Raw genomic sequence first — 20,826 nt, 5'->3', positions numbered from 1 at the left:
TCTATTTCCATTCTTTCCTGCATTTCTGGCATTCCCAGGAACTTGGGGATCCATTCTTTTATAAATTCTTTCATATCTTTGCCTTCTTCATCTTCCTTAAGGCCCATTATCTTTATATTGTTTCTCCTACTATTTTCTTTGGCTTGGCTTCGCGGACGAAGATTTATGGAGGGGGTAAAAAGTCCACGTCAGCTGCAGGCTCGTTTGTGGCTGACCAGTCCGATGCGGGACAGGCAGACACGATTGCAGCGGTTGCAAGGGAAAATTGGTTGGTTGGGGTTGGGTGTTGGGTTTTTCCTCCTTTGCCTTTTGTCAGTGAGGTGGGCTCTGCGGTCTTCTTCAAAGGAGGCTGCTGCCCGCCAAACTGTGAGGCGCCAAGATGCACGGTTTGAGGCGTTATCAGCCCACTGGCGGTGGTCAATGTGGCAGGCACCAAGAGATTTCTTTAGGCAGTCCTTGTACCTTTTCTTTGGTGCACCTCTGTCACGGTGGCCAGTGGAGAGCTCGCCATATAATACGATCTTGGGAAGGCGATGGTCCTCCATTCTGGAGACGTGACCCATCCAGCGCAGCTGGATCTTCAGCAGCGTGGACTCGATGCTGTCGACCTCTGCCATCTCGAGTACCTCGACGTTAGGGATGAAAGCGCTCCAATGGATGTTGAGGATGGAGCGGAGACAACGCTGGTGGAAGCGTTCTAGGAGCCGTAGGTGGTGCCGGTAGAGGACCCATGATTCGGAGCCGAACAGGAGTGTGGGTATGACAACGGCTCTGTATACGCTTATCTTTGTGAGGTTTTTCAGTTGGTTGTTTTTCCAGACTCTTTTGTGTAGTCTTCCAAAGGCGCTATTTGCCTTGGCGAGTCTGTTGTCTATCTCATTGTCGATCCTTGCATCTGATGAAATGGTGCAGCCGAGATAGGTAAACTGGTTGACCGTTTTGAGTTTTGTGTGCCCGATGGAGATGTGGGGGGGCTGGTAGTCATGGTGGGGAGCTGGCTGATGGAGGACCTCAGTTTTCTTCAGGCTGACTTCCAGGCCAAACATTTTGGCAGTTTCCGCAAAGCAGGACGTCAAGCGCTGAAGAGCTGGCTCTGAATGGGCAACTAAAGCGGCATCATCTGCAAAGAGTAGTTCACGGACAAGTTTCTCTTGTGTCTTGGTGTGAGCTTGCAGGCGCCTCAGATTGAAGAGACTGCCATCCGTGCGGTACCGGATGTAAACAGCGTCTTCATTGTTGGGGTCTTTCATGGCTTGGTTCAGCATCATGCTGAAGAAGATTGAAAAGAGGGTTGGTGCGAGAACACAGCCTTGCTTCACGCCATTTGTTAATGGAGAAGGGTTCAGAGAGCTCATTGCTGTATCTGACCCGACCTTGTTGGTTTTCGTGCAGTTGGATAATCATGTTGAGGAACTTTGGGGGACATCCGATGCGCTCTAGTATTTGCCAAAGCCCTTTCCTGCTCACGGTGTCGAAGGCTTTGGTGAGGTCAACAAAGGTGATGTAGAGTCCTTTGTTTTGTTCTCTACACTTTTCTTGGAGCTGTCTGAGGGCAAAGACCATGTCAGTGGTTCCTCTGTTAGCGCGAAAGCCGCACTGTGATTCTGGGAGAATATTCTCAGCGACACTAGGTATTATTCTATTTAGTAGAATCCTAGCGAAGATTTTGCCTGCAATGGAGAGCAACGTGATTCCCCTGTAGTTTGAGCAGTCTGATTTCTCGCCTTTGTTTTTGTACAGGGTGATGATGGTGGCATCACGAAGATCCTGAGGCAGTTTACCTTGGTCCCAACAAAGCTTGAAAAACTCATGCAGTTTGGCATGCAGAGTTTTGCCGCCAGCCTTCCAGACTTCTGGGGGGATTCCATCCATACCTGCTGCTTTGCCACTTTTCAGTTGTTCGATTGCCTTATATGTCTCATCCAGGGTGGGAACCTCATCCAGCTCTAGCCTTAGGGGCTGTTGAGGGAGCTGGAGCAGGGCGGAATCTTGGACTGAGCGGTTGGTACTGAAAAGAGATTGGAAGTGTTCTGACCATCGGTTGAGGATGGAGATCTTGTCGCTGAGGAGGACTTTGCCGTCTGAGCTGCGCAGCGGGCTTTGGACTTGGGGTGAGGGGCCGTACACAGCCTTTAGAGCCTCGTAGAAACCCCTGAAGTCGCCAATGTCCGCGCTGAGCTGTGTTCGTTTGGCGAGGCTAGTCCACCACTCATTTTGGATCTCCCGGAGTTTGCGCTGAAGATGGCTGCATGCGCGACGGAAGGCTTGTTTCTTCTCTGGACAGGACGGCTTTGTAAGGTGAGCCTGGTGGGCAGCTCGCTTCTTTGCCAGCAGCTCCTGGATTTCCTGGCTGTTTTCGTCAAACCAGTCCTTGTTTTTCCTGGAGGAGAAGCCCAGTACCTCTTCAGTGGATTGCAGTATGGTAGTCTTCAACTGATCCCAGAGGGTTTCAGGAGACGGGTCCGTGAGGCGGGTTGCATCGTCGAGCTTTGCTTTGAGGTTTGCCTGGAAGTTTCCTCTCGCTTCGTCTGACTGCAGGTTTCCAACATTGAACCTCTTTCTGGGGGCTTCTTTTTAAGTCGTTCACTTCCATTTCTACTGCCATTACACGTTCTTCTACATTTTCTAATCTTTTCCCTACATCTGTTATGACCAGCTCTATTCTACTCACTTTTTCTTCTGTACTTTTCATTTTTCTTTTTATTTCACTAAATTCTAATGTCAACCATTCTTTTAATGCATTCATATGTTCTTGAAATTTTTAAAAATCTATTTCTGTCTATTCATTTTACCTCCTATTCCTCTGTGCACAGCTTGGTGTTCTTCTTCTTCTTCTTCTGTGTCTGCTTTTGGGTTTGCGTTTTCTATTTCTCTTCCTTGTATCTGTGTCTCTTCTGACTTTCTTGTTGAGCTGCTTGTCTCAGTTTGTGGGTATTTTTTTTTCCATGGTTTCTTGATGTTGGTCCTCTTCTTCTGGGCTGGTTATCTGTTGTGTCTCTAGTTTCCTTTTTTCATTCTCACCCCTCCTGTTCCCGTTGTTTTCTTTATCTTCCAGCTGGGAGGCTTGCTGTCGGGTCTCTCTCAGCTCTTCATGCTGTGGAGTTTCACTCCACTGCTGGTCCCCCCTCCCATTGTGTTGTCTTTGTCGTGCACATCGCACATGCACGATTCCTCGCGCATGCGCGGTTGAGCACCTCTGTTTGGCTCCGTGAGCCATCTTTGCAGTCCTGTGGTTGGCGGGTCGCGACCCTGCGGCGTCTCCACTAACCTTGGGGAGTGGGCTCCTCTTTCCACGGTGGGTCCCTGCTTTTACGAGCAGGTAAGGCCTTCACCTTTCTCTTCCGGCGTCTTTCCTTCTTCTTTTATTTCCGTTGTTTTTGGCTTTTCTTTCTTAGGTGCCATTTTCTGCACACCTTCATCTTTTATTTGTTGTGATTTGTGTATCTGGGGTTTTTTCTTCACTTTTTTCCTTCTTTTCTGGAGAGGGCTTGTATTCTCCTACCAGCCACTATTCCATCACGTGACTCCTGACAAATGTTCTCTTCTTGATATTTTTCTGGATGTTAATGAGTAATACGGGGACTGAAGCACGTTCAGCATTAATTTAACACAGCAGAAATTGCCACTATGTGGAAGCAAATGACAAAGCTGTTGCAATGTGGTTTTATGCCTTCATTATTTCCAGTTTCAATGTCCTAAGAATCTAGCAGAACTTACAAAAATGCCACAGTCTCTCGTTACATAGTCACCTCCTCTCATTTGTGAATAGCTGCAGGATCCATTGCATCAAAAATGTGCTTATGGAGTGCATTTAATGTAGCAAAACATCCCCAGATACTTGTTGCTCCTGCAGTTTGCAACAGGCATACAGTAGAAGGCTGTTGACTATGCAACTACTTTTAGTCTCCAATAAGCCCTGCTCTTCCCAACAGCACTGCAAAATACTTCTGTGTCTCTGTTATCCTATCCCACTGCCCCAGTCTTTGGAAATATATTTTTTTGGAATATTTTATTTTTGATTTTCAGACTCCTATCATTAAAATCAGAAACCTTAAGGGAACTTGAAGACCTCAAAAGAAACCTAAAAGGATCAGGAACAAAATGCAACAGCATATCGCCTGTACCTAGACCCACTTCACCACTGGCATGGTCGTTGTATTTACTTTATCTAAAAGTATAATTACATCTATGCACCAATGTGCCTCAGATAGGGCTGCAAATGTACAATTTTTCCTCCTTAAATTGTACATAATTAAATTCCTATATATATCCTCAAAGCTCGATCTTTGATAGTATTTCTCCAAATGAGTTATTTCCTGCTCCAAGTCAATTATCTCTTTCAAATGCTCCTTTTTCATACCTTTGGTATATCTAATTATCTAGCCCCTTAAATAAACCTTCAATGTATCCCATAATAAGAAACTACTGGCAGTAGAGGGACTGTTTCTCTCAAAAAAATCTATCTGAGGTCTAACAAAGCTACAAAACTGGTTTCCCCAATAGCATCTATACACTGTGGCCTGTTTATGTGGCATTACAATGGACAGAATAAAGGGTGAATGATCAGACAGTAACCTAGCCATGTACTCTCTCTACAATCCTACCCTCCAATTGGGCAAATCCCAAAAATAATTCTAGTGTAAGAATCCTGTTGTCTCGAGTAATAGTCCCTCGCTTGGAAGTTGCCTTCTCCAGACATCTATTAAATTCAATTCTTTCGTAAAGGCCAGGGCAGTTCTAGCTGCATTGGCCCTTGTTATTTTCCTTGCTGACTTGTCCAAGACTGCATCCTGACAAAAGTTAAATTCCCCTCCATTAAAATTATTCTCACACCCCTCTAACTTTCAAAAAATATATTTTGTATACATTTCTCATCAAGATTTGGGACATGTATATCCTTAAATGTCCCTGATTCTATCTAACAATGTATCATTACAAATCTCCCAGCAAGGTCAATGACCACGGCCAGGACCATCACAAGAACACTTTTTCCTGAGAATAGCCACTCACCTGTCCCTGAAATTAAAGGAGGATGTCACCACTTAGCCCGCCCACCCACTTTTTAACTTTATATGTTCTTGTTTTGTGAGATTGGTCCCCTGTAGAAATATTACATCTGTTTGCATTTTCTTTAAGTATGCCAAAACGTTTTCTCTTTATTGTCCCATTTAGCCCATTTACATTAATGCTCCATGACCCCAGAGCCTCTCCATTATTTTCCTCCCCTTCATTCTTTTTCCATAATACTTGTCACCCATCCAGCCTATCCTCCACAGATCCCTGACTCAGATGGCTGCGCTCCAAATAAAACCTAAATAAACTAAAACAAACAAATCAGAAAAAGACAAGAAATTTCCCCTTCTGGCACCAATATCCAAAATAGTAGTGTCAACTCCCCAAGAATTTCAGTCTCCTTCACTGTTCTTTCCTCCTTCTTGGAGCTCCCCATATTAACTCTTCATTTAATTTTAATATTCATACTCTTAAACAATAAAACATTTCCATCCAAATTCTTACATAATTTACAATATTTACAACCACTTATTCCCCTTTTTTTGCCTTTTCCCACCCATTAGTGCTCAATCAATTGAGGATGGCAAGGCTTCCATGTAGCGCATTGCCTCCCTAGCATTTTTTAAAAGAAGAAAAAAAATCTTCCCCCTTCCAAATTTGGGGGGGGGGGGGGGGAGGAAAGAGGTGAGAGACCGATTGGGCCCTCTCAATCTCAAATTCCACCTCAATTTTGTTCTGCCCTAGTACTTCTAGTACTTCTATTTTCTGAAGAATCTCATTGCATCTCTTCCCCCCACATCCTCCTTCACCCACACATCTATTTTGTTTTCATTCCTGTCCAATCTCTCTCCAACTTTTTCAATTGTCTTCTGTGATTACTACTTTCAAGTTATCCAATCTTTCTTTGATCATATTTTGTCCTGTCTTTAGTGTCTTTTTAATCTGTCCAATGGCCTCCATAATGTCTCTTGTAGAGGGCATCGAGCCCCCTGCCTTCATTTCCAACCTTCCCTTCTCCACTGTGTGGTGTCTCGGGACATTTTCTGACTATTCCTCCTCCCCATTTGAGTCATTTTCTTCCACCTCCTATGTCGGGCCAAGATTGCCCATGTCTCCCAGATGCCCACATCTCTGTCAGGCCCTGTCGCCTCTCCAGTCACATTGCTCCTGCTGTCAGTGAGGCCCATTGCCTCGTGTGCCCGACAGTATTCCCGCTGCTTTGACCCCGGCTCCTTCCCGTTCCCCGGTGGATCGGCCTTACCAGTGTTGCTTTTGCTCACCTCTCCAGGTGAGTCTTTGGAAATGTCTTCTCTTAAGCTATTACACCAAAATTCTTTGTGCACTTGTTCTCTTTTCTGTAAAAGTTGATTGGTGGATTTCTTTATATCGACTCAAAGCAACTTGTCTCTTTCCTTCTCATGCTACCTCCAATCCGCTGGACTGCAAAGACCACCTTCACACACATCTGGTTTGGTGTTTGAAATGAGGCCCCTGGCCCACAGATTGAGGTGTTTATACTATCAGGATTATCTCTTTATAGATGTCATGTACCTCAATCCCACCAGCTGAGGTATTAAAGGCCTGCACTCTGGAATTGGCTGTGCATCTAGCTAGGCTGTTCCAATATAGGTGCAATGCAGGCATCTATAATCTACATGGATATTTGCCCTGTTCATAAAAGCCATGATCAAGCTCATTCATGAAATTGCTGAAACATTTAATTGATATTTGGGGTGAGATAGATGGGGAAATTGGGACAAAGGGAGGTAATATCACTGATTACCCCTCTGTTTCAGAATAGTTCAATACCTTTTTCAAAAGATGATAAATTTCTGAAATTGTGGTCCTATAAAGGAGTTAAACTTTTTGAAGATTGTTATGAACTGGGTCAATTAATCTCCTTTATTCAAATGAGAGATAAATATGGAATAACTAGAAATACACTTTTTTGTTAATTTCAAATAAAGCAATTCTTGAGTTAAATTGGGACCAGAGGGTTTGCTGCCCCACTCTTGTTTGACAAGGGCCAGTACGGAAATTTACTTCTGCAATGTATCTTTTATTACAGAGAACAACCTGTAAACTGGGACTAAACTAGTGGGAACAGGGTTTGAGTATCACAATTGATGAACAAGTATAGATGGATCGGTGTAGAGATTGTTTGTCTATCACAATGTGTGATACAGATCAGTACAATATAATTTTTTACATCAATTGTATATCACACCGTGCAAGTTGCATAAAATAAAATTGGACTTATCAAATAAGTGTTTTAGGTGTGGTATACAAGAAGGTACTGCGCTGGGTAGGTCACGTCTCCAGAATGGAGGACCATCGCCTTCCCAAGATCGTGTTCAATGGCGAGCTCTCTACTGGCCACCGAGACAGAGGTGCACCAAAGAAGAGGAACAAGGATTGCCTAAAGAAATCTCTTGGTGCCTGCCACATTGACCACCGCCAGTGGGCTGATATCGCCTCAAATCGTGCATCTTGGCGCCTCACAGTTCGGAGGGCAGCAACCTCCTTTGAAGAAGACCGCAGAACCCACCTCACTGACAAAAGACAAAGGAGGAAAAACCCAACACCCAATCCCAACCCACCAATTTTCCCTTGCAACCGCTGCAACCGTGTCTGCCTGTCCCGCATCAGACTTGTCAGCCACAAAAAGAGCCTGCAGCTGACGTGGACATTACCCCTCCATAAATCTTCGTCCGCGAAGCCAAGCCAAAGAAAGAAACAAGAAGGTAACCTTCTCGTGTCCAAAAGTGATTCCTTTTTGAATGGCAGTCGGGGAAATGTTAGAGCCAGTTACCAGTATCTCATACCCACAAAATCCCAATCTTTTTATTAGGGAATGTTGAAGGGACTAATCTTAAATTAGAACTTTCACCAACTCATTGAAAGTTCATGGAAATAGTATTGGCAGTGGCAAGAAAATGTATTGCAGTCATCTGGAAGTCAGACTCTTACCTGGGTATAGACAGACTACACGCGGAAATACAAAAGTCCATCCCGCTGGAAAAAATTACATACAATTTGAGAAATAAGTACAACACATTTACAAATGTGGAGCCCATATACTGTGGATTAATTATTTTTTCTAATCTCTATTCCCCATGACCTCGTAAGTACTTGATGAATAGGTCCTCAGTGTTCCTTGGTCTACATTAGTACAATCAAGTAGTCTTTTTTTTCTCTCTTAGTATGTAATTGCATAATATTAACATGTATAAGTCATGATTGATTTTTTTATTTTTTGGGGGTTGGGGTTAGGGAGAGTTTTAGTTTTAAGGGGAGGGTAGTAATTTTTTTCTTTGTAGTCAGAGCCTATCTGTAACAAAATGATGGGTGTATATGGAATTTTAAATACTACATGTATGAAAACTTTAATTTTTATTTAAAAAAAAGAGAAATTGTTACCCCATTGGTCCACTCTCAATCTTCATCAAAGGAAAGACTTTTTTTTTTCAGGTGGCACCCTCTCCCCATTAACCTACTCATCCATACCTACTTTGGGTCTCACAAAGACCACTTGATTCATAGATGATGTAACATTAGAGCACAATACAGGACCTTTGGTCATGGTGTTGTGCTGAATTCTAGAAAGCTACTCCACATTGCTCTAATTTTCCCTAGCTCACACCAATAACCCTCCATTTTTCTTATATACATGTGCCTGTCTAACAGTCTACTGTCACCCAGCCTTCACCACCACCCCTGGCAAAGCATTCCAAGCATTCACCACTCTGAGTTTTAAAAGACCATTTGATATATCTGCTGAACTTTTCTTCATTCATCTTAAACTGATGTCCTCTGGTACTTCTTAAGAAAAAGGTGCTGGCTGCCTACCCTATCTAAGTCCCTTGTAATTAAGTCACCTCATTTTTTGTTGCTCCAAAGGGAAAAGCCCTAATTCTTTCATTGTCTCATGTGATGTTCCCTAATCCAGAGAACTTGCTTGTAAATCTTCTCTGCACCTTCTCTAAAAGCAACTACATCCTTCCTGTAATGAGGTGACCAGAAGTGAACATAGTACATTTTTATATTATATAATTAGGTATTTCAAGAGGGAGTTGGATGTGGTGCTATAGGCTAAAGGGATTGAGGGGAATGGTGATGAGGCATGAATAGGGAAGGGAATTCTATGATCAGTCATCGAATTGAATGGTAGTTCAGGCTCTAAGAGCTGAATAGACTTCTACACCTATTTTCTATGATTCCACATAACTAGAACCACAAACATACCAGTCACATAAATGCAATGGATATGAGAGGACAGAGGCTGGTTACCTTGTGAAGGACTCCCCCCTTGATACACCAAAGCCTTTTGCCCAGTGTACAGGTCAGGAGTATGATGAAGAACTCTCCTGGGATAAAAGGTTCCATCTGTGAAGAAAGGTTAATCAGCTTGGGCATCCAGGGGTCAAAAAGGGATGAGGAGGAATTTTTTCTCTGAGAGGGCCACAAATCTTTGGAATTCTCTTGCACCAGAGAACTGGAGTCAGGGTTATTGAATATACTCAAGACTAAGTCTGACAGGTATTGGGGGGGTGGGGGGGTGGGGGGGTGGAGGTGGGAATGTGATGTTGAAGCCAAGGCTAGATTGTGATCTTATTGAATGGTGGAGAGGGCATGAGGGGCTATTTAGTCTTCTCCTGCCCCTGTGTCTTGGATCATTGCCACGATGAATGGAAATTCATCAATACTCTCAAATATTAACACCATCCAGGATAAGGATGCCCCATCCACCACCCTAAACATTCATTCCCTCCATTAGTGGCTCCCACACCACTCCAACAGCATCTGCCAAACTGTCATCTCTACCATCAAGAAGTACAAGGGCAGTTGGCACAGAGGAACACTGCCAACCACAGGGTCCCATCTAAATCACATGCTGTCCACACATCAGGTACATAAGATACCCTATTACCACCTTCTCAAGGGATGGTCTTGCCTGAGATGTACACATCCCAAAAAGGTTTAGTCCTTTATTTCATAATTTCCCACATTTTCTACTTCAAATGTCTATGCCTATAATCACAAAGGATTCTCTACACTTTTCTAAAGTCATTTTTTCCCATGAAGATAACTGTGAATATTTATTTTCCCTTTTGCATTTATCTGATTTTTATTCAAATATGTTGGTTATGGTTATAACATTGTTTTTTTTTCTAGTTATTTATGTAATTGTTTTTCTAATCAACCATTAAGAATTTTGGTGCATTTGGACAATGTGTATGACAATAAACTCATGATGGTAATTACTTTTTAGGATCTGACCTAGTGGGTTAAAAATATCTGGTTGGTCAAATGCCCTGCAGCTCAGGTTGAGTTTTGGGGGGCAAGAAATATTGGAGGAGAGATGCAGGATCAGGAATGATCTATTGCAGTGGTTCTCAACCTTTTTCCATAGGCCATCAGTGTTCTGATTAGTAAGGGATTGCTTAAGGTTGGATGTGGGTGGAAAGAAAAAGTTTGAAAACCACTGTTTTAATTGTACCTCATTGACTTGTTATGTGCACAGTTTCATAACTCCAAAGGAAATGGGCCAATGACAATTTTTCTCAAGCAAGATATTTCAGTAACAATTGGGTCTAGAGCAGTGATTCTCAATCTTCCCTTCCCACTCACATCCCACCTTAAGCAATCCCTTACTAATCACAGAGCTCTGATGGCATAAGGATTACTTAAAGTGGTATGTGAGTGGGAAGAAAAAGGTTGAGAAACACTGCTCTATTGGTAGAACAGAAGGGGTTGAATGTCCTCCTCCTGTCCCTAGGTCTAGCTGTCAAGCAATGGTGACTTCTCATCAATTTAATACCATCTTCTCTGCAGTGATGAGTGCTTCCAGAGTGTTTGGAAAGCTTTGTTTGCTGTTGAGGAATTTTCTGAGGAAAATTTTAACGATAAATCAAAAAATGATCTCGATGAAGGGATTGGATGTAATATCTCCAAATTTGCAGATGACACTAAGCTAGGAGGGGTTATGTGCACGGAAGAGGGGGTCAGGAAGCTCCAGTGTGATTTGCATAAATTGAGGGACTGGGCAGATACATGGCAAATGCACTACAATGTGGATAAATGTGAGGTTATCCACTTTGGTAATACAAACCGGAGGGCAGATTACTATTTGAATGGCAATAGATTAAGAGATGGGGAAGTGCAGAGAGACCTAGGGGTACTTGTACACCAGTCTCTGAAGGCGAGCATGCAGGTACAGCAGGCGGTTAAAAAGGCAAATGGTATGTTGGCCTTCATATCAAGAGGGTTTGAGTATAGGAACAAGGATACCTTACTGCAGCTGTGCAGGGCCTTGGTGAGACCCCACCTGGAGTATTGTGTGCAGTTTTGATCACCTTATCTAAGGAAGGATTTTCTTGCAATGGAGGGAGAGCAAAGGCGATTCACCAGGCTGATACCTGGAATGGCAGGAATAACTTATGAGGAAAGATTGCGCAAATTGGGATTGTACTCGCTGGAGTTTAGAAGATTGAGAGGGGATCTCATAGAGACCTATAAAATTCTGGCAGGACTGGACAGAATGGATGCAGATGGGATGTTTCCAATGATGGGAAAATCCAGAACCCGGGGCCATGGTTTGAGGATAATAGGCAAACCATTTAGGACCGAGATGAGGAGGAATTTCTTTACCCAGAGGGTGGTGAATCTGTGGAATTCATTGTCACAGAGGGCAGTAGAGGCAGGTTCATTAAATCTATTTAAGAGGGAATTAGATCTATTTCTTCAGTGTAAGGGTATTAAAGGATACGGAGAGAAGGCGGGGACGGGGTACTGAACTTTAAGATCAGCCATGATCTCGTTGAATGGCGGAGCAGGCTCGAAGGGTCGAATGACCTACTCCTGCTCCTATCTTCTATGTTTCTATGTTTCTATAAATATATTTGTTTAAGAATGCTCATAAAGCATACTACAAAGTGTACTTAACTAAGCTGACAGTTCAAAATAGGTAGGACCATGTGAAAACAGAGGTATCATTAGACCAGCATCAATCATAAACCACTTGCTCTGCTTTAAACTGAAAGTCTTTATTTTAAATCCTGAACTAAGTGGCATCTGGGTGAACGCATGTGGGAGAATGCAACGGTGGCAGGAGGTTAGAGTTGGGGGCGGGGGGGTGGGGTGGTGAAACTACTAGCATGGAACAGGAGGGGTTATCTTCTCTGCCTGCTCACTCTAGACAGTATCGGTGGCCTTTCCCAACTCTCAATTGGCCTACATCAGATGATGCAACAAATTACTTGAGCTTCATCAGCAGGTGTCATGGCAGTTGTTACATCCTAGGAATGGATTATTAGTCCACAACAAGCTGGGTAATGTTAGCAAATTTTAAAATATCTATCTTTCACTCCTAAACTTGGCAGACAATTGAGAAAGATCAAATAAGAGGAATAAGTTTCAGTTACCAACACTACTGACACTGAACCATCATCCTTTAAAATGTTTTTCTATTATAAAAATCAATAAATATTTGAGCATGAACAGTTAGCGTAGTGTTATGCTGACTGCTATTACAGTGCCGGCAACCCAGGTTCCAAACCGCCACTGTGTGGAGTTTGAATGTTTTACCCCATGACCGCATGGGTTTCTTTCTGGATGCTCCAGTTTCCTCCCACATATGGGGCCAGTAGATTAATTGGTCAGATGGGTGGTAATAGGGCAGCGCGGGCTTGTGGGCCAAAAGGGGCTGTAACTATACTGTGTCTTTAAATGAAAAACCAATTAAATAAACAGGTCCTCTTTTCTAAAATGGAACCAAATCTTGGAAGCAAGATCAAGATGCAGGCATTACGCCTTTGTGTACTTAATATCAGTGGTCGAGGTGAGAAAATGAGCACTCAAGTGCACACAAGAATTGTACTGACCTTGTATACAGAAACAAATTGTCAGGCCTATCTTCATGACAATTCCTGTGGTCCCTCCAAGCTTATTTCCACTGCTTCATCTCCGCCTCATCTCCTCTACAATTGGAAACCCCTTCTAACCTCTTGGACTGATTTAATGGCCTCTGCCAGGTGATCCCCTAGATCTTCCTCTTCCTTGGGAAAGAGTCCCTCATTTATTGGGCTTTCTGTGCAAGCTTTCAATTCTGGTTCCACCTTCTGCATCCCTCGCTGGACCCCTACCAGTGACCAGTATCACTGGTATCCAGTCCTTTCCCATACTGTGAAAGGGGTGGATGGCTTGAAGTTTGTTCAGGAAGTTTTCTAAATCAACATATAGAGGTACCAACAAGAGAGGATGCAGTGCTTGATCTCCTGTTAGGGAACAAGACAGATCAGGTGACAAATGTATGTGTAAGCGAACATTATGGGTCCGGTCACCATAATGTCATTAGCTTCAAGTTAATTATGGAAAAGGATCAGTCTATCCTCATGTTGGGATTCTAAATTGGAGGAAGGCAAATTTTGTGGTAATGAGAAAGTATCTAGGAAGAGTTGATTGGGATATGTTGTTTTCTGGAAAGGCTGTGTTAAGTGGAAGGCCTTCAAAGGAGAATTTTTGAGTGCAGAGTTTGCATGTTCCTGTTAGGATTAAAGGCAAAGTTTATAGGCAAAGGGAACCCTGTTTTCAAGGGATATTGGGGGATCAGGTTAAGAAGAGGGAGGTGTATAGGCAACAAGGAGCTAATTAGGTACTTGAAGAGTACAGACAATGCAAGAAAATACTCAAGAAGGAAATCAGGAAGGCAAAAAGACATGAGGTTGCTCTGGAAAATAATGTAAAGGTAAACCCTAAGTGTTTGTAAAGTATATTAAGAGTAAAAGGATAGTAAGGGACAAAATTGATTCCCTAGAGCACACATGTCAAACTCAGGCCTGCGGGCCAAATTTGGCCCGTGATATAATTATATTTGGCCCGCAAGATCATATCAAATATGTATTAGACCTGGCCTGCTGGCTGCCGTGCCAGTTTAGCGCATGCACAGCTAATACTACAAATCCCAGAATGCTTTGCAAATGCGTTGGCGCCGGCCCGTCAGCCTGCTAATCGCCCCCACCTCCTCTGTTTACTTTCATTGGCATCTGCGACCTGTCGCCTAAACTCACATGTAATAAACCCCTTATGAAAAATGGCCAAACGAAAGACAGAAAACAGGACCTTTCAACACAGGTGGGAGGCAGACTCTATGTTCATCATTTTAAAAGACAAACCTGTTTGTCATTGAAGCAAGTTGTTATTATTTTGACTTGTTGGCTTGTGAAAAAAAATACATTTAAAAGGAGCTTAAAGGCTATAGAGAAATATTATTTATTGAATATTTTATTTCTCATTTGTTAATGCTTCTTCTGGAAAGAGTTTAACCAAAACTATTATTAAACATTTATTTTAATAAGAAAAAGTTTAACATTACATATGTTGAAAGAAGAGAAAACATGCAGATGTTGTTGAAAATTTTCAATAAATATTTAGTTTGGCCCACGACTTAGTCCAAGTTTTTAATTTTGGGCCTCTGTGAATTTGAGTTTGACACCCCTGCCCTAGAGGATCGGAGTGGTTGTCTATGTGTGAAGCCTCATGTAACGGGGGAGATCTTAAATAGTTTTTTGCATCATTATTTACTCAGGAAACTGGCATCATGCATAAGGAAGGAAGGGAAACAAACAGAAGTATCATGGAACATATGGAGATGGAGGAGGAGATGCTTGTTGCCTTGCAACAAATAAAGGTAGATAAATCCCCTGGGCTGCATATTATATTCCTTTGGACCTTGAGGGAGACAAGGGTAGAAATTGCAGGGGCTCTGCTGATATATTCAAAATACCCTTAGCCACGGGTGAGGTGCCGGAGGATTGGAGGGTGGCTCATGTTGTCCTGCTGTTTAAAAAAGACTCCAAAAATAAACCAGGTGAGCCTGGCATCAGTAGTTGGTAAATTATTGGAAGGAGTTCTGAGAGAAGGGATATATAGGTATTTGCGCAGCCTTGGGCTGATTAAAGACAGTCAGCATGGCTTTGTGCATGGTAAGTTGTTTTTAATGAAACTTGTAGAGCTTTATGAGGTAGTTACCAAGAAGGCAGATGAAGGAAAGGCTATGGATGTTGTCTATATGAACTTTAGTAAATGTTTTGACAAGATCTCACATGAGAGGTTAGATCAGAAGGTTTAGACACTCTGTATCCATGGAGAGGTGTAAATTGGATTCAAAATTGGCTGTGTGGGTGAAAACCGAGAGTGGTAGTGGATGGTTGCTTCTCAGACTGGAGGCCTGTGACTAGTGGTGTGCCTCAGGGATCCATGTTGGGACCATTGTTGTTTGTTGTCTATATCAATGATCAGGATGATAATGTGGTAAAATGGATCAGCAAGTTTGTGAGATGACATTATGGACAGTGAGAAAGATTTTCAAAGCTTGTAGAGGGAACTGGACCAACTGGGAGAATGGGCCAAAAAGTGACAGATGGGGTTTAATGCAGACTAGTGTGAGGTGATGCATTTTGGAAGGGCAAACCAGGGTAGGACTTGCGTGGTAAATGGTAGGTCACTGAGAAGTGTGGAGGAGCAAAGAGATTTGGGAATACAGATACATTGTTCCCTGAAGGTGGTGTTGCAGGTGGACAGGGTTGTAAAGAAAGCTTTGGCATCTTAGCCTTATAAATCAAAGTATTGAGTATAGGAGTTGGGATGTTATGTTGAAGTTGCTTAAGACATTGGTGAGGCCAAATTTGGAATATGTGCTGTTCTGGTCACCTAACTACAGGAAAGATATCAATAAGATTGAAAGAGGGAAGAGAAGATTTACCAGGATGTTGCTGGATCTTCAGGAGTTGAGTTACAGAGAAAGATTAAACAGGTTATAACTTTATTCCTTGGAGCGAAGAAAAATGAGGGGAGATTTGAGAGGTTTACAAGATTGAGAGGTATAGACAGAATGGATGTGAGTGGGCTTTTCCCACTTAGATGGTGGGGATAAATATGAGAGATCATAGTTTTAAGATGAATGGGGAAAGGTTAAGGGGACATTAGGGGAAAGTTCTTCACTCAGAATGGTGGGAGTGTGGAATGGACTGCCATTTGATGTGGTGAATGTGGGTTTGAACTTAAGTTTTAAGAATAGATTGGATAGGTACATGGATGAGAGAGGTCTGGAGAGTTATAGAATGGGAGCAGATTATTGGGACTAATGGACTGGTGGTCGGCACAGACTAGAAGAGCCAAATGGCCCGTTTTCTGTGCTGTGGCGTTCTAAGTTAAATGAGGACCCAGAGGTGTCAGGGCATCATCACTTTGGAGCATCACAGCCCATCCCAATGTGTAGAGTGTTAGAGCCCTGATAAAAGGAGGCTTCAGTGGTGAAAACCCCTGACAGTAACTGTGCGCAGAGTATAAGTGATACATTACTAATTCATGTTCCAATTTACACCTTCATTGAGGAGCTTTCATCTATTTCAACACAATCTCTGTGCTATGCACCCCTATGCAACATAATTCCTTATCTCTCTTCACACTAATTTACACCAAGATATTATTCTGGGCACTTGGCCAAAAATTGAATCCTGGTAAAGAATCAAAGACCTGCGGGTCAAACACATGGATCTTTTCCAATCACTTCTGCGCTGCTTCTTCACAATATTTTTGATTATTAGTCGCCACATTTCATATGCACATTCTCCTCGCTGTGATAACTGTGCTTCCCTCAATTTACCACAGATTGGAGATTGCACAGGTAACCATAGATACTAAAAAATTAGCAGATTAGAAAGAGCAGGAAGCAAGAGACAAAAGAGAAGGAGTAATTACATGGGCAAGATATAGGAAAGGATAACTGTTGGGAAATTATTAATCGCTTCACCAATTTTTAACCATCAATTCTGTTTGCATAACTAATTTTCTTAACAAGGATATTAGTCAAGAATTTTTATCAGCGGTCATTGTGGTTGGTCAAACTTTGGGATGTCTCGAGGTTGTGACAGGTTTTGAGGTAAGGCATCTATAGTGAACTGGGAATTCACTACTAGTGCAATGCTCTAAGGCCTGGCTCCTCCCCTGTCTCTGGCCCCCGTATATAAACCCTGGACTCCCACTAAAACCCATGTTCAGTCCATAGACCATGTGTGCCATTCTTATTGAATAAAAGTGTGTTGTACTCGCTCTGGTCTTGAGTGCTCTCTGTCATGCTACAGCGTCCTACTTTATCAATGCTGGTGGCTGGAAATGAGGTGTTCAGACCTTCTCTGAGGTTAGGATTGACCTTTAGGGTCTCTTGAACCCTTTGTCTTTCTTCACCTGCATACCTTAAGCCAGTTCTACAGGAGTGAGGCTGAAGTCTAGTAGAGGGTGGGACGAGGTTAGGGCGATGAGAGTGGCTTTGGTTCAATGGCGAATGTGTACTGGTTTCCTTGTAGCAGGGGAGGTCAAGGGGAGATTGAATGGAGGTGCTCTGATGGTGCAGAGAAGAAACCATTTCAAATGGCACGAGAGTGAGTGATCAAAGAACACAGAGCAAATGCCAAAGGAGAGGTGGAGAGAATGGCTGTCTGCAGTGAGGTAAGGTGGTGGAAGACTGCACAGGAATTACCAAAGCAGAATTGGGACAGAGGTCTTTCTGATGGTACATGAGTGAATTTTCCACAGGGACATCACAATGCTGCAGTGACCAGAACTATTGTCTGACGGTGCTGGAAGCCTGGGCTCAATCTGGACCTTGGATGCTATATGGAGTTTGCCTGTTTCCCAGGTGCTCTGGTGTCCTGCCCACATCCCAAAGCTGTGTGGGTTGCTGGGTTAGTTGGCTGCTGTAAATTTCCCATCGGGTGAGTGAGGCAGAATCTCGGCGAAGTTGGTGATGTGGGAAAGTAAAATGGGATTGAAAAAAATGGGTGTGTGATCATCAGCATGGGAGTGACTGGGCAGCATGGGTTTAAAGCTAGTTTGGGTCAGAAAAGCTGGTTCAGTGCGTCTTTTTACATAGAGGCCCTGCAACTGGGTGCAAAAGGAGACAGGACCTGCAACATTATATAACGTTGGCATCCTGGGAAGCCAGGTAAGCCTTTTATACAGGAGCCAATACAAAACGCATCAGCTCTGATACTACCTACCTTTGCGGGTAAGTACCAGGATGAAAATGAACCCCCATCCTGATTTCGTCACGTTCACACAAGTAAATGAAGCAGTTAAAAGGCGGTTCATTACAGTCTTTCAAGGCAGTTCCCCCACCACCAAGGATGTGGCCCAATCCCATGAATTAATGACTTCGGAAACCTTGGTCAACTTCCTCAGATCTGTAGTGAAACATTTGCTGACAGGCTACATCATGGCCTATTATGGGGGCACCAATACCTCTGAGCAGAAAGCCCTGCAAAAGATATTGGACACAACCCAATACATCTCGGGCAAAACTCTCCCCACTATTGAGAACATCTGCACAGGACCCTGCCATTGGAGAGCAGCAGCAGCAATCATCAAGGATCTACACCACCCAGCACACACTCTGTTCTCACTGCTGCCATCAGGAAAAAGGTGAAGTGGCCACAAGACTCAAACGACCAAGTTCAGGAACAGTTGCTACCCCTCCACCATCAGACTCAAACAAAAAAAGCTCAGACTCATTTATGGACTCTTAATTTGCACGTTAATTAATACTAAATTTGTTTTTGTATTGCAGTTAGTTTGTTTAAATTTCTTTCTTTGTTTACATTTCTCTCATTTGTATACATATCTATCTTCTTGAGTACAGTTTAGTTACTGATCAGTAGAATTTCAGCCTGGTTTGCAGGAAAAAAATCTCAGCATTGTATGTGATGTCAATATATACTGTGACCATCAATCTGAACTTTGAATAGAAGTAAAGAATTGGGCTTCAAACTGGATGAAGCGCAAGAAAGATTTATTATGATAACCTGAGCTGTAGCAAAAAAATGTATAATGTCAACCTGGAAATCAGAAGAGAGCCTGAGAGTACAGCAATGGTACATGGAAATGAATAAATGTATTCCATTGGAAAAAATAACACATAATTTAAAAAATAAAGTCACATTATTTGAACAAATCTGGGAACCATACATGGAACACAACAGAGAGGGCCTACCGTGGACCTCCACCCCCTAAAATGATAGAATGAGAAGAAGACGAAATGAACTGACGCAGTGTGTAAAAGTAGATGACACGATTTTCTTGTTTATTTTCATTGTGTGATGACATTGTCTAATGGGTTCATTGTATTGTATATGTTGAACGTTTCATGGGTTTGGAGGGGGGTGGGAAGGAGGGAGGGAAGGGAGGGGGGGAAAAAGTGACACTGTATATATTCAAGAGGGAAATGTTTGTGAGTATTTTGGTTAATATGGTTCATAGTGTGAAAAATATATTTTTTTTAAAATCTGAACTTTGCATAAGAAAAGACTTGCAGGGCTTTGTGGATGGAGCAGGGGAATGGGACAAATTGGAGACTGATTCAAAAGGCTAGTAAAACAAAAATAGGATGAAAGGCCTCACCCTGCTCTGTAATGTTCTGTGCTCTTCATTAATTACTGCTGTTGTCATGTCTGCAAAAGTCACAAAGACCATTCAGAGGCAATGTTCACCCTTCACTCTGCTCAATCAGTATTAGCTGCTATATATAGGCACAGACAATAAAATCAATCCCAGTCATTATTTGTCCAGCTTGGAGATTTGGCATTAATTCCTTGAAAACATGCCTGTGTGTGTCAATTTGTGGCTTTTGTCTCATCTGGATTTGCGTTAATCTGTTCCAGGAAAGATGACACTGTAAAATGTACAACGAGGCAGGTTGACTATTTTAATCACAGACAGTGGATTAAACCTAGCCACGTGCACCTCAGAGAAAGTAAGATACATATTTTCAACAACTGAAAATGGGGAAATAAACGCCAGTTCATCAGCCACACAGATAAACCCAGTGGGATGAAGCTTTGGAGAAACACAAAAACTGCAGATGCTGAGCAAACAATGGGAAGCTGGCGGGACTCAGCAGGTCAGGCAGTGTCCACGGGGAGAAGGTTCTCACTTGAAATGTTGACTGACCATCACTCTCCAATACCTGACTTGCTGAGTCTCTCCATTGGTTGCTGCAGGGACCAAGGTGTGAGGAACTCAGCAGGTTGAGCAGCGTCGGTGGGAGAGAAAAGAATGGTTGATGTTTCGGGCTGGAACCTTTCACCAGGACTGAAGGAAGTGTACAGAGGACAAGGTGGGAGGGCTGAGGGCAGGGATTGCACATGTGATTGGCGATCCAGGCAGAGGTGAAATATGATGGACAGGGGAAACGGACTGGCAGTTGCCAGACAAAAGGAGAGAGGGGCAAGAGAAATCAAGTGGTCAAGTGAAGGAAGATGAGTCACATAGAGTGCAGTGGGTTGTTTAGAGACAAACGCCCCTTTTATACAGAGATCTCACTAAAATGATGTGTCAATGACCTGGGTTTAAAGCTAGTTCGGGTCAGAAAAGCTGGTTCAGTGCGTCTTTTTACATAGAGGCCCTGCAACTGGGTGCAAAAGGAGACAGGACCTGCAACATTATATAACGTTGGCATCCTGGGAAGCCAGGTAAGCCTTTTATACAGGAGCCAATACGAAACGCATCAGCTCTGATACTACCTACCTTTGCGGGTAAGTACCAGGATGAAAATGAACCCCCATCCTGATTTCGTCACGTTCACACAAGTAAATGAAGCAGTTAAAAGGCGGTTCATTACAGTCTTTCAAGGGCAGTGCAAAAGGGCCTAGTACTGACTGCCAGATTGGGAATGTGTTGGAAGGTGGAACCAAAGGAAGGGTGGTGGTGGTGGTGAGGGGGGATAGTGGGAAAGGAAAGAGCAGAAGAATCCTGTAGGAA

General features: G+C 43.0%; 1 protein-coding gene and 1 long non-coding RNA gene across 4 annotated transcripts in view; both read right to left on the bottom strand.

Moving 5' to 3' along the window:
* Window positions 1-20,826, bottom strand: part of fgf14 (fibroblast growth factor 14) — a 502,771-nt gene that overhangs the window by 92,387 nt on the left and 389,558 nt on the right. The window lies entirely within an intron of this gene.
* LOC138739063 (uncharacterized) overlaps window positions 1-20,826 on the bottom strand; it is a 65,923-nt gene that overhangs the window by 16,670 nt on the left and 28,427 nt on the right. Inside the window, exon 3 of the long non-coding RNA XR_011341976.1 lies at window positions 19,468-19,517. This is a non-coding gene — a long non-coding RNA (uncharacterized lncRNA). The remainder of the gene's footprint in view (window positions 1-19,467; window positions 19,518-20,826) is intronic.

The sequence above is a fragment of the Narcine bancroftii genome, chromosome 7 (assembly GCF_036971445.1).
Source record: "Narcine bancroftii isolate sNarBan1 chromosome 7, sNarBan1.hap1, whole genome shotgun sequence".
Taxonomy (NCBI): domain Eukaryota; kingdom Metazoa; phylum Chordata; class Chondrichthyes; order Torpediniformes; family Narcinidae; genus Narcine; species Narcine bancroftii.
This window is presented reverse-complemented; position numbering and strand designations above follow the sequence as displayed.